This window comes from Bombus impatiens, unplaced genomic scaffold (genome assembly GCF_000188095.3).
Source record: "Bombus impatiens unplaced genomic scaffold, BIMP_2.2 scf_0318, whole genome shotgun sequence".
NCBI classification, from domain to species: Eukaryota; Metazoa; Arthropoda; class Insecta; order Hymenoptera; family Apidae; genus Bombus; species Bombus impatiens.
This window is the reverse complement of record NT_176737.1, coordinates 1,049,754-1,064,484: the sequence shown is the minus strand read 5'-3', so window position 1 is coordinate 1,064,484 and position 14,731 is coordinate 1,049,754. Positions and strand designations below refer to the sequence as shown.

Genomic DNA, 14,731 nt, shown 5'->3' with positions numbered 1-14,731 from the left:
ACCATTTGTATAAATAGGCGAGTTGAGCGATTTATCGCAATGCAGGAGAAAATTACGCGCCTTTTTGTCCTACCTCTTAACTCATATTCAATTTATGAAACGAGATCGAATATTTCAAAGAAATAAATTTTCCAATCTTTCTACGAGATTGCAGTTTACCGTACACTTCCATTTCAATTACTCATCTTTGTAATCTGTTTTATATCGTAGTATAGTAGAGCCTCGATTATTTGAACTACATTAGTTACAGAAAAAACAGGATAATCAAGAATAACGATTGCAATTTTGATTGGGTTTCATTAAAAAGAAAAAAAAAAATTGAAAATTTATTGCAGATTATCACATAGATATATATCTTCTTTTTAAAAATATTCTTAAAATATATGGTAGTAATTTCATTATGATAGATTATGCGCCAATAAAAACATTAAAACAATCAAATAAAATTGTAAATAGAGGTAGCAGTGACCGGTTGCATCACACGAAACTATCCTTTCAACTTGTTCATCGAAGTTACAATAGCCGAAGTCGGCACGAAATGGCTGAAAACTTGTCATATTATTCGAAAGTCTTTCAAAGTTGAGGCGGTTCAAACGGCCACTTTACGACAGGGTACCGACGCCGCACAATACCGGCCCTCTTAGTTTTACATATCGTAAAGTGCGTGCACGAGCTAAAGAATGCATATAAATCGGCTCGCCTGCTGTTATGTCTCCGGCGTGCAAAGGCCCGTTTACCATTTTATGCCTTTGGGTCATTTAAACTTCCTCTCTCCTTCGTTTCGTCACTACCCCTCTTTTGCTTCTCTCCTTTTCTATCGTGAAGTCTCCTTGAAATTAAGAGAAAAAGGAAACCCCAAAACTTATCATCTTCGATGACGAAAATGAAGAACTCGACGAAGTGACTCAAGAAGCGAATATGTTGTTTGACAAACATAAATTCTATATTTGTAGTAATTCGTTCGTAAAATTCCAGTGTTATATTTTGTCTGAATATACGATATCGTTTTTTGGAGTAGATATTTTATGCAAATAAACGTTGTACCTATCTTTGAAATGGTTAAAAGGCGTATGCCTCGATTACGTCTCAGATTTACCGATACTTTATGCTTGAAAAAGTAAATAATAAAAAACTGATTTTTTGAAAAGTAGCAAAGGCTTCGGCAAAGTTATCGAGGAATCTCTTCGACCTAACTGTAATCTTCAGAATTATGTGATTTAATTACCTCTGCTTTTCTGCCAAAAATAAACTATTTACTTCCATAAGTTTATTTATCGCAGAGCGATAACACAAATAACAGGAGATTCCAAGGTAAATTTTAAAAAGTGATGCTTGTAACGTTACTCTTCTGTACATATTTTCCAATTTTGAAGTCGATCATTGCTATTTCTAAATCGATTATACGTGTAACACACGTACGCACGTAACATAAGGTTTTCCTTCCTTCTTACAACTTACTTTTTTATCTTGTTGCTCTTACATTCGCTTCATTATTTTCTTTTCACAATTTACGCTATTGCCATGTTACAAGTTGTTACTACTAAAGTTAATTAAAATTAATTCCTAAGGAGGAAAGGAGCGTTGAACGATATGGCAACATTCACCTTTCCTACCTAAGCTCTTGCCTCCAACAGCTTTAATTTCGGAGAAGATGGTTTTATATTTTATCTCAATTCTTTTTTCTTTCCTCGAAGACTGATTTTACGATAGCGCGCATACCTTATTTTTTCCGCAATTTACGGAACAAGAATTCTCAACCACTCGAGCTCGTATCTTTTATGAAGAAAAGCAAAAGAGAAGCAAACTGTATTACTGTACGAAGAAATTTCGATGGTAACGATGACCATTCTCCAACCACAGCGAACGCTCAACGACGTATAAACATAGTCATCTTTCGTATAGAACGATTATTCGATGATACTTAACTACAGTCACTCTTAATAACATAAGGGCTAATGGTGGTCACGTGAAATTCACTGGAAAGTATCAAAGATCGTATCGTTCTATAGAGGAGTGTAAAAATTTCTCACCACATAGAGATTCAACAATATATGTTCCAAAAGCGACATTAATTTTATTAAATTAAATACAATAAAAATTAAAAATTTAACGACGAAAAAATGCACAGAATGAGCAAGATACGTACAAAATATAAAATATCGAAAGCATAACACTCCTTACAATGTCCAGTAGGTCGAACAATTTTCTGCCAAAGTCCCATTGTTTTGAATATATTTATAAAAATATGAATTCGCGTAAATATTCGCAGTGCAAATATCGCTAATGTCATTTAGAAGTCAGAATAAAGCATAATACGTTATTGTCTTATATAAGACAATATAATGTGCTTTTATAAGAAGCTTTCGATATGCCTTCCTTTCTTCCATTTGAATGCAACACTCGCAAGTGTAAATTATGAACAGACATTTCACATTGTTCGATATGCAAAACAGTTTTTGTACTAATTCTTATAACATCCCACTAGTTCCCCTAACTACTTAATATTTTAACTTTATAATTTATGTTATCTTTAATTTATGAAACGATATATTCCACTGTATGTGTAATATAAATCAATGCTCTCGAACCTAAAGAGTTTGTCAAAACGGGATACCTCGGCATAACAAATTTTTAATGATTCTAGATGGTCTAGTTTGAATCCTCGGCAGAATACATGTGTAAATTGTAAATGTGAGTTATAGATAATAAATAATTGCTAAACTAATGATCCCAAGTTGAATTTCACGATTAGAAGGAGTTAAAATTAAATGACTTATCTTGAATCTAATCCACACTCTTCTGGTCACCTGTAACCCAACTATACATATAGCAATTAGAGATTAGTAACATACCAATTTAATTCTACGATCGTTTTATTTAAATCCATCGTAGAAGGACACTGATTACATCTACAGGATATATCGTAAGGAATACCGTACACTTCAATTTCATTGTCTTTACCATTTTACGAATACTAAGTCTAACGCTTATAAAAGTGTTACTAACTCTGAAGGATCTTAAAACATTAATTTGAACCTATGCATATAAATTCATAATGGGAGGCAGGGGAAAAAGGAACATTGGATATACATGAAACTTACTAGGGTAATTAACGTACGTTTCATTAAAAAAGAATACGAACGATCGGAGATTGTAGCAGTTTAAGGCTACAGAAAAAATAATTTCATCAGTGGGAGTCATTACAAGTATAAAAACTCTAGACTTCCCCAATAGGTTGATCAGCTTATCCATTTCATTAATCATTCGTCGGTGGTAATTAAAATAAACTAATAATCGGCAAAGCAAATGTTCTTCATCTTTAATTGCAAGCAACACAATGTACACATATGATACTTACACGTGGCACAATAGCCAAAATTAATTAGTATTCGGCGGACGCACAGATTATTATCAATAGGTATGTGCGTATCGGTAGCAGGAATCATTATCTCTCAACGCATCGTGTATATTGTTCCCGGCCGGAAGATAGATAAAACATGTATCGTTATGGCCTTCACGTACGTTGTACGCGGCCTAAAAAAGAAGATGCACCGATGATCACTCTATATGAAACTATATATAAGGAAGCGTCAATATCGATTAATTAGTGCCGCTTGTTGAGAAATCGTCTAAAGATGCGTTTAAATGAAGCGAGCGAATGCTCGTTCTTTCCTTTCTTTAGAAAAATTCAGGTGTAAACGAGCAATCTTTTATCGTTCGGCGATTATTTGCCGAATTAGAAATCGAACGTTCAAAAGAATGTTCTGAAAATGTTTGTTTCAACTGTAGTTTAGTTTCAACTGCGGAATAAGCGAACGAATAGTTTTTTCATCGTTTTATGGAGAATTAATAACAAATGTTTGTTTAAATATTGCTTAAATTTAAATGACTCGTTCGATATACATAGGTATACAAAGACTAACCAGATTTTATGCCTCAGTGACTTTGTATTTTTTTTTCTTCTAATTTTTTTCTTATAATTAACACAGGAAATTTATAATAAGATAATTACGGTATAATTCTTTAATAAATCAAGCCTTTTCAACTACGTACGAGAAACATGATTTATTTGAAGAAGTCTCAACATATAGATGGAGACTTTTAATAAAGTAATTCCTGTATCATTTCTCGAGATAAACGCAATTAGAGCACAATTATGAATGCTAATTTTTATGTTTCGTGCTACAACGAAATGTAAAAATTCACGTTCGATGTAATTTCCTAAACGTATTGAATCGTTTGAAATTGTAAAGAAAAGACGAAAGTTGTTCAAAAAAGATCTTGTGAAAATATTCAATAGATAGTTAAAAGTTACCAACAAGGACGATAAAAATATACGTTGTTTAATAAAATACCAATTTCATGAGAGATACATTGCTTGTAAATCTTTTTGAAGCTTTGTTACGAACTTTTTTCGAACAACCGGTACTAGCATTATTTGGTTCCCGTCAGATTAAAAGTAGCACATACCTCGTAAACGGATATTTAATCATCGAGTTGGACGTTAAAACATAAATCTTGTGTATGATAAGCGACGTGTTAATCGTCAAATTTATTAAGCAGTCTCTGAATAACTTGTTCGATCGAATAAGAGAAATCGAACTGCTGTGAAATGGGTTACAGCTTGATTTACAATCTCATTTGATACGATTTCATTTCTCGATAGCTGGATGCCGTACATTAAACTAAAAAACAACAAATGTAAGATTTCGCTTTGAAATATTATTTCCATAACTACCTATGGTGTTTTTAAGGGAAATTTATTTTTCCATCGATTTTCTATATATTTTGGAAAACATAAACACATGTACATGACAATAAAAACATTTCCCTTGTGTACAAAAAGTACATAAAATTTTTATAAACTCAACGACCTTTCTTCAATATAATAAGATCAACAATCGACAAGTGCGCGTAATTTTACGTAGAATCTACAATTTCTTTTCCTAGTCGAACGATTCAAACGATTCGCTGTTTGTTACGATTTTTTTATTCTGCAAATAATCGATATTGAAGAAGTTCACTAGTATTACAAATTGCTCAGAAAAGGAAAAAACGATAATAATGAATTGGTTATAAGACTCAACGAACAACTGATAACACAGCGACTGATATATGCGGATACTGACTCGAGGCGCTCTATCTTCGCATAATCACAGCCTTATTACGCAAACTGCGCCGATGCACGCACAGTTATAGAGCATGGGATGGTGTGGGAATCACGCTACCATAGCTGAGAAGTAGACACAGTTCTGCAAATGCAACGTGTAAAAAATCACAGTTGTAAAAATGTTAGCGTCATCCATGACTCGTGTTATTATAATGAAATCGATTATGAGAATGTCTATGCACAATTCATATTTTTGAGAATATCGCTGAGAAAATGAAGTCTAAATGGAAATTTGTTTTGATAGAAGTTCACGAGTCTCTTAAAAATTGTATAGAACGTTCGAGATCACAGTGAAACGATAAAACGTGCTTGAAAAAAATCGTATAACTACAACGAAAACATGTTGAATAAATCGTGTAAAAGTTAATAACGTGTGTTGAAAAAAGCCGTGTAAAAAGAGCGTCGAGTGTATGTAAAAAAAAATACAGCTGAAAAACACCAGACACTTGTTGCAAATTTCATATTATACTAATGTAGCAGTAAATATTATAAACCAGTTTTCGCATAATGTTACTAATTTATAATTATAAGGTATTTACATATTAACTAGTATAACCGGTTCAATTCGATTTGCATGTATGTGATGATCAAGCAAGCAAAGATTTAAATATATATAAAAGTTGTAATAGAAAATTTCTCGTTTCTCTATAAATGTTTCTAGACCAAAAACAAAGAAAGTAATCACTTATAATTGTTTTCTCGTATATACACAAAATTCTAGTAATAGTTAGTTCTGAAAGTGCAGAAAAACAGCTGAATGATCGTGATGTTCATTACGTAAACCCGATCAATTGCATTGTGAAGGATGTACATAAGTCATAAGTGACATTGATAAAAATATCAGATAAAGCGCTCCAAATTGTGGTTGTGACAGAACAGTCGAATACTTCGCTTGATAAACATGCGTGCTATAGTTGGCCGCGAATGCATTTGCGATAAGCGACTGTAACGTACATTGTAGCGGCTAATGTCAAGGAAATCCAACTCTTCTATACATGTACTCTATGTTCTACACTCGCGTCTATGCGAATACAAGAGCGTAAGAACACACAACCGGCTGCACACAGCAAAATATACACTTACAATTAGTAGATCACGAGACGTGATCGCCCCGAGGAAACCGTACGCTAGCGATGGGAACGATACGATATCGATCGGTGCGATCGAAATCAGAAATTTGCGTAGGCATTGATTAACTCTCGTATAGCCGAAACTGGATCATTATTGCATCGAATATTTTATTTTATAGCGATAACATTTTATCTTGTATAACCTTTTGCTCGTTCAGTGTATTCTGTCCACATATGGAAATATAATATCATAAATTATAAATTAATTTGTTTGCAGTTAAAATAGTTTCGACGCAGAAATTGAAAGAAACTAAGATCACAGTCAAAGATTCATTTTCTAAACTGGAATTTAAAATTTTAGCACTTTGTCCAAACATTTTGCATATAAAAGGATTACTACTATTACGTGTATATATATAATATGTATTTTAAAAAGAAAAACAGCACAAGAAGGAATGAAAAAACAATCGTATCGTTAAGAATCATAAAAAGATGCAAATATCACATTGAAACGCAAAACAGACATAAACGTGGATACATAGGAGTGTGTCATTCGGCAACTAACGAAGCTACGTAGCTATAATATTGGCAAAACTATCGGGATATAATTCCTATTGGACGAGGCTTACATTCTCAGAAATCTCAAATCGTGACAACAATACAAACTCGACAAAATTTTACATCAACTTGCTTAGATTACCTGCTGCAAGTAACTATCGCTCGTACAAGCACACCGACGATAGTTCCATCGTTCGTAGTGTCAGTGCGCATGTCGCGCAGCATCCTTTTCTAACGCGATGCGGAACGTATCTCGCTTTATCACTCGTCTTGGTTTAATCTTAAGCTTTCAGTTACGCAAGGCTACCGTAAAAATTGCCAGTTCTCAGACAGATTACGTCTAGACTGTTCGAAGATCGCCGTTACTATCGCATTTTCTGTTATTATATCGTTTTGCAGTTACTCTCTTTTCTAATCAATTGTTATCATTTATTAATAAAAATTCATCTTTCTCATATATCCGATTATGATGGACAAATCGTTGCTTCCTCTGAGCTACATTTCTGCACGACTTCTTTCGACTTCTTTTTATTGCAAAACAGGACGTTCTATTTCAACTTCTCGTAAGAGAAACATCATCGGATATAACGCACGAACCTTTATACTTTATAGACAGTATAATTGAGAAATATTTCATTTGTGTGAAATAATTCGCACGAATGCTGAATGTTTTAGAAAATACTTGAAATTATAATGATTGTATCTCATTACATTAAAATGTAAAAGGCGTGGAATCTTCCTCTTTTTTTTTTTTCATTTTTCTTTCTTCCCTCGAAGGAGGGGAATTCCTTGGTAATACTTTGTAACTTATCTGTAAATCGATTTTTAACGCATACGTTGTCAACTGATAGTAACGAGTGCTTTACACGCGGCATTATTGTTTGATATAGCAAATCATTGCTCTTTAATACGATTTTTTCCTGATAACATTTATATTTTTGATATAAACGATTATATTTTCAAATAGCTGTAATTTTCTTTATAATTTTACATAGATTTAGATATATAAATTACCACCAATTTGAGGTGTGATTTAGAATTAATAATTGCAAATGATATTAATAATTTACAACGGTGAGAATTTGAATAAGTTATAATTATAAAAATATGCTTGTGGGATGTACCCGACAATATTACTTCAAAGTTTCTCAAACTATCGTACATATCTAAAGAGAAGATTTCCTAGTTCTAACTTTCAGAGGATCACTACACTGCAACTACTGGATAGCATTGACTTGATACGAATAAATAACGTGTAACCAGTTTGTTTCCAACCTATTAACTCGCATAGACGAAACAATTTGTCATGTCGGTTACGAATATTTTTCAAATAATAATTTATTTTTTTTTGAGGACTATTTCTTTTTGAGCGCGTCTATTTATGCATATATTTATGCGTATATTTTATATTTTTATTAAATGTATGTTACACCATTCCATGAAATCCCACATTCGATCTGGCTTTAATCGATCTTCGTTTAAACCGGCTACATTTTCTTTGGAATTCCAGGGATAAATAAGGAAACTCCATAAAGAAAACCTTAATCGAACGAGTGACTAGATACATTCTAAGGATTTAATTACGAAATAAAATAAAACGAACAAACTAGAAATCTAGCAAATTATAACGTAATTTAGTTTTTTAATACGAAAACATAGCTCAACGATTATTATACTCTTAAAATACGAATGAACATTTGTTGAATATTTATCGAATAAATTCCTAATCGTCAACGTAGTTAGCTACTATTTTTCAATATAGCAGCAATATTGTAGAATCAGTATTCAATGTATACATATTCCTAAATATATTATATGTATATAAATAATTATAATTATAATCGTATGGTGAAAACAGGATGGGATTATACGTATAATCATAATTCCATCTCAATAAAAGTGAACATTATTTGTTGACATTAGATGTTTACACACGTAAAGTGGAATATTGTAAATTCCTTTTTTATGCTTCAAAGCATTCGAGAGTAAATCAATGAACATTACACACGAGTCTAATCTAATTGATTGGATTATATGATTGAATATTAAATTATTATAGCGCTCCCTGTCGTAATTCCACAATTTTTTCCTTTTAAATTCCTCATACGGAGTAAAATGTAATTTGTATTATTACGAATAATAAACCGATACATCTAAAATCACGATTCGTCGTCATTAACGTTTAATTTCGTAACCACGCGAAGATCAAATTGTGAAACGATCCACCTTATCGATTAATTCAAGAAAAAGAGAGAAAAACGCTACGAAGTAACTACCGCTGGTATATTCAACTACTATAATATAATCATTTTTATAAAGATGGGTCGAGTGTAATCGCGAGATCAAAGAAACGCCTTGAACGACGTCCACTCGATGTAAAATGAATACAACATTTTGGAATGATGGAAGCAAGGCGTGGCAGTGTCACAAGAAAAACAAAATCACCTACCACTCACGGAGTACTTTATTTTTGCGCATTGTGCACAGTAAATTGACCCATGGCATAGTCGTTGTCCTCGACGCGAGAATTTCAAATTTCAAATTTGTAATAGTCATGGTAGTAATAAAACGTTATTTCATAGTCGACTTTATTCCCTGTGAGTTCGATAGAGACTGGACTGATGGAGAAGACTGTGGGGAAGGAGTTTAAAAGCGATTAGTATCAGCGATAGGTAAAATCGAATAAATAAAACAGGATACGTCGGTACCGATGTTCTTTAACAAGCAAGATTTATTGCTTTTACCATATTTTAATCCTCCGCGTTTAATCCTGAGAAAAAATTTAAAAAATATCCGAGAAAGATATCTATTATATAAATAAAATATTTATCTTATCGGTAAGAAGAAAATAATATCACCTTGAATAGAGCATCGTAGAAAAGTTTACGTTTACGATTAAAGAAAGTTCTTCGGAAAAGCATGTTAATACGCTTGTTTTGAAAATAGTTTTGCAAGCAAAGGAAGAATCTATCCTTCTATCGTTACAGAAATAGTTGCACAATCTACAAAATACTTGGTAGTATTCAGCAACCAGAATAGCTTCAAAGAAAAGCTTCTTCAGCCATAGCAACAAACGATTTGCCAATTGAACATAGTATATTATTCTAGCAAGTTAATTCCAGCTAGTTGAATCTCACACAATAGCAAACAATCGCTATACAATTTTCAGACATGTTTGAATATATCTCGATAATCTTTTAACGCCTAATACACATTTGTCTTTTTACGATTGACATTTTATGTTGAGGTTACGCATATTAGTAAAATTTATCGACTACCGCAGTTATATTAAAGTACATTGTGCGATAGAATTTAAATATTTAAATACATGATTCATAAGAAATGCAAATATATTAAAACTAAAATATATTAATAGTAAATGTTAGATTGAAAAAGCTCGAACAAAATTATCACTCAATTCATCTCTACGACGCGATATTTTATATTCAAACTCTACCACACGCGTCAAAGAGAACAGTGCGCTTATGGTAAAAACTATCATTTTCCTTTCGCGCGTCATACGAAAATTGATATTTGTACAAAACATACTTGCACGGTGGATCGCAGCAAGAAAAGTAAGAAAAAGCATTAATCTATATGTCGAGGAACAGAAATAAACGCGGGCAAAACACACATAGCAGAGAAACGGAAGCAGGAATTACGAGGTAGCTATGAAACAACACACGAAATTCTAACAAGAACAAGAAAAGCATAATACCCGACGAATCGAAGTCGTTAATTCAGACGAGAAAAGTTGGAGCGTAATCGAGTGGTGGCATACAAATTGACCGCGTATTAATGGCTTTCGTCAGGGACTAATTCACCGCTAAAATGAACAAGAGCGAGCGAGTTCGCGAGTGAACCAGTTCCAGTTCTAATTCTGGTCCATGAACGCGGAATCATAGTGATTTGACATAGTGGTGCCGGTGTTTCCATCTTTCTCTTTTTCTCGTTCTATCTCTGGGAGCTCTGTACGCTCATTAAATTGCTTACGTGACCGTGAAAATAATCGTCCGCTAGACGCGCCGCGGTATGTAACTATGTACTCAACTGAGAGCATACAACGTTTTGAAATAGAAACGACGTCTGGATGCGCAGCTCGTCGATGGTTGCTGTCAGTGTATCAAAGTTCAGTATTCGTGTGCCGCGAGTCGCAAGTGACGTTGCATAAATGAAAATACGAGCCACTTCGACCATGCGTGTGTTACAGATAGCGACGGGACTAAGTACTACATTTCAAGTAGATTAAAAGCTAACTTTATAGTTTCGAACGATTATAGCTTCCTCCGATTTAACAACTGAATGCTTTCCGAAAATATTCTACCTTTTTAGTTAAAATATTATTCCTAGCATTTTTTTTTTTATTTTTTAAGGTATATTGAAATATTTAGAGATATTTGAGTATTTTTTAAAAGTTCCATAAGAGACATGATTATCGAACTAAATGTATTAGCTAATATCAAAGAAATATATTTGTAGACTTAACTTTCGACATAGTTTATTTATCGCCTCTCATCTATAATAATCGAATATCATAAAGCGTAATTTTCCTTTGAAAATTAATCGAGGATTTCTAAACGCATATTGAACTTTATGCCGTCGTTATTTGCGATATAGCTGATACATACGCGGGCTGGTTACAAGCCGACAATGGTTAGATTTAGATGCGTTTGCCAGCTTTACACGCAACTGAAACATCATTTCATATTGATTAAAAGTGTGTCATGCGTACGACTGACCCATTGACACCGCGTTTCGCATCGCATAAGAATTGCACAGAAATCTTTTACGTACAAAATATAATTCCTCTTTTTCTTTCTTTGCTAACACGTAGAATCTCTCAAGTTGGCATTACGTCTTTAAATTCATTTTCATGAACTTTCATGAACTTTCATTTCACTTATAAGGATATAACGAAATGTTTATAACAATTTGCATAAAAATTATGAGAATTTGACTTACACCAGTATGAGTGTATTTTAATTTAAAAAATGTATCGTATGTACGAATATCTGTCCCAATACTTATGAACAATAATAGTGTAGATATGTTCGGGGAAATCCGTGAAATTGCATAACGTTATCGCGTAGAAAAATACAGAAATTGTCTATTACTTTGTTGATAATTACACGATCGAATCTGAAACGTGATGACACAACTAATATGCAATTTATCTAGTGTGTTAGGAAAATTTATAAGTAAAAAATGAAGTTCTTTTTTTCTTATAAAACTCAAAACTCGGCTTCCATAAAAAGATAATCGAAATTTTAATAAAACATTATGACTATCAACATTTTTAAAACGAATCAATCTTTTCCAAAAAATAATAATGTTCAACCTATAATTTCAACAGAGTCGTTGATAACTTATTACAGTGGACAACCATAAACAATCGCTTTAAAGAAGTTCAAGATGCACGGGGAAAATTTCTGCTTTAATATTTCAACAGTTCCAGAAAGTTTTATCAATTGATTTATGCAAAATGTTTTAGCAAATTATAAAGATATACATCATATTATAAAATAGTACAGGATATAGATAGATCAACCTAGAAGCGCTTATTTCCATAATTATTTTTCTGCTATTTATGGCGATAATTTTCATGTCAGCAAGTTTCCTGGGAGGTGAAGCATTGCTATTTCGCGAATGAGCGCCTTATCTAACAAATACAACCATGCAAGATGATTGCACTCCACCTATCTTTGTCTACGAGGTTAATTTTGCTCGCTCGTTCACGGTTTACACCATTTTCATTAGGGTATCACATGCAACGTCATCTTACCGATCACCGTAGGCTCCTTCCGCGTTATCTACAGGAATCAAATCGCATCTCTTCGTTTATTCCGTGAGTGTAGCTAATAAATAGTAAAAAAAAAAAAAAGAAATCTTGATACATACGGAACGTGTTGCGGAACGTGACACGAAATTTGTAAATCTCAACAAGATGTATCGCTATACATGTATCAATCAGCGTATACAATTTATTTTGTAAGCCTTACAATCCGAGTAGTTTAATTCCATATGAAGAGAATAGAAGATTCCAGTACTTAACCTTTTAACCTACGATTTACGTTCGAGAATTTTGGGCCGAAAACGTACAAGCGGAAAGGGGGTGATTCTACGTGAAAAAAGAAGTCGAAATATAGAATAAAAATATAAAAATTTTAAAATTGTAAAAATTAAAAAAATAACGTCAATCGAGACAACGATCTACAGTGAGATCCGTTATAACGAGACGTACCGAGCGAAAATTCAAAGTCGATTTTCTCGAAAACAAAGCCTCGAACGAAAAATTTTTATTCTATATTTTCGACTTCTTTTTTCGCCTAGAATCACCCCCTTTCCGCTTGTACCACCAGTTACCAATCATCCTGTATATTATATTTGGCCCCTTATTTCTATCAAATCTATAATCGAAGCAGTCTCTGTCTTCCTCTGCGTGATTACAAAAATTTCACGAAACATTCTAAAGCTTGAAGCCAGTGATTCTCCAGTTACAGCGAAAAATTAAGAATTCACCGTGTCGTTTCCCGCAAAATCGTCATAGTTGTCCGCTATGTTTCGCAATTCTTGCCTAGCCAAGGGTCATTGACAAAATTAGAATTGACCGCGACTTTCTTGTCAGACTGTACCGATGAGTTCGTCTATTCGGATTTTCTCTTTACTTTTCTGTCTCGTTTGAGTAAATTTTAAACGATGAGTAACTTTTGTAACTTTTGCACACTGTTGCAAAAGTACACCACGTATCTGTGTACGTGCGTGTGCGTTAAAGTAGCGAAACGAATGGTTACGTTGACGAAGACTTGCCAGCAGCCAGAGCTGAGCTCTGCTATACGCGGCGTGAACCACTACGCTGGCCTCTAGACACGCATATGCATCATCTTCTTGTGGCGACGTGACGCCGTGCCGGTGTAACTTTTGTCGCATCTGTGTTATACAGATACTAACCGGTTATTGTCATACGCGAAGAGATTTTCGAGTTAGTCAGGTTAGTCGCTAACTCGACGAGCCGTGTGCTACGGCTATTTGAAACTCTTTAGTTTATAATTTCTGCTATTCGTTGGAACAGAAATTTGAAACAATTTGAATCTTTCAAAATGGATATTAGAAGAAATACTTATTTCCTTGTTACACACGATACATATGCAAATATACGTGCGCGTCAACACACTACGCTTACATGCAAAAGGCGACCCAGCAAACGTACGTCAGTCTTGCGAACAAGTGAATTACTAACTGCATTGCATACAGCACCTACGATTAAAAATAGAATTCACCGACATATGCCAGGTTAATTTATCCGAAGAGACGTGTCGACCGCTGTAACAATGATAAATTGACCAAATATCTTAGAAAGATTTATCGAACTGAGTTTATACTACGTGTAAATATGAGCGAAATACAAACAGGAACAAAGACAATGATATTGTAAAACGGCCAGTTACTCTGCTACGGAAAGCCTTATTTAACGCGTTATATAATTCGACAAAAATAAACATTTTGACAGAACCTGACGTTTCAGGGAAAACAACTACGTTTGAATTCGAAAAGAATGTTAATTTGTTGTAAAACTTGGATAAGAGAAGTATAACGTAATGGTGACGATAATGTCATATTTGTATCATAAGATTTACATACGTAGAAAACGTCGCTTGCATCGAATCAAACCTAAATATTTTTAAGACGACGGAAGATAGGCGAAAATTTACATTAGGCAAAATTAAGTGAATATACAGTGACAAGCGCATAAATAGAAAAATTGCTTGTACTAAATTAATCTAATTTACTTTGTAATTATTGCTCGAAATAAAAATTTAAAGGGCGTTCTTTATAAAATTTTGAATTAATATAGAAAAGAAATAGACATAAGACTTATAGTACGATTAATTAATTTTTACAGTAATATACATGTATACTCCAATCATGAGGCACA

General features: G+C 33.4%; 1 protein-coding gene across 7 annotated transcripts in view; it reads right to left on the bottom strand.

Annotated features, from left to right (window-relative positions):
* LOC100747969 (doublesex- and mab-3-related transcription factor A2) overlaps nucleotides 1-14,731 on the bottom strand; it is a 94,586-nt gene that overhangs the window by 25,719 nt on the left and 54,136 nt on the right. The gene's annotated exons all lie outside the window — the stretch shown is intronic.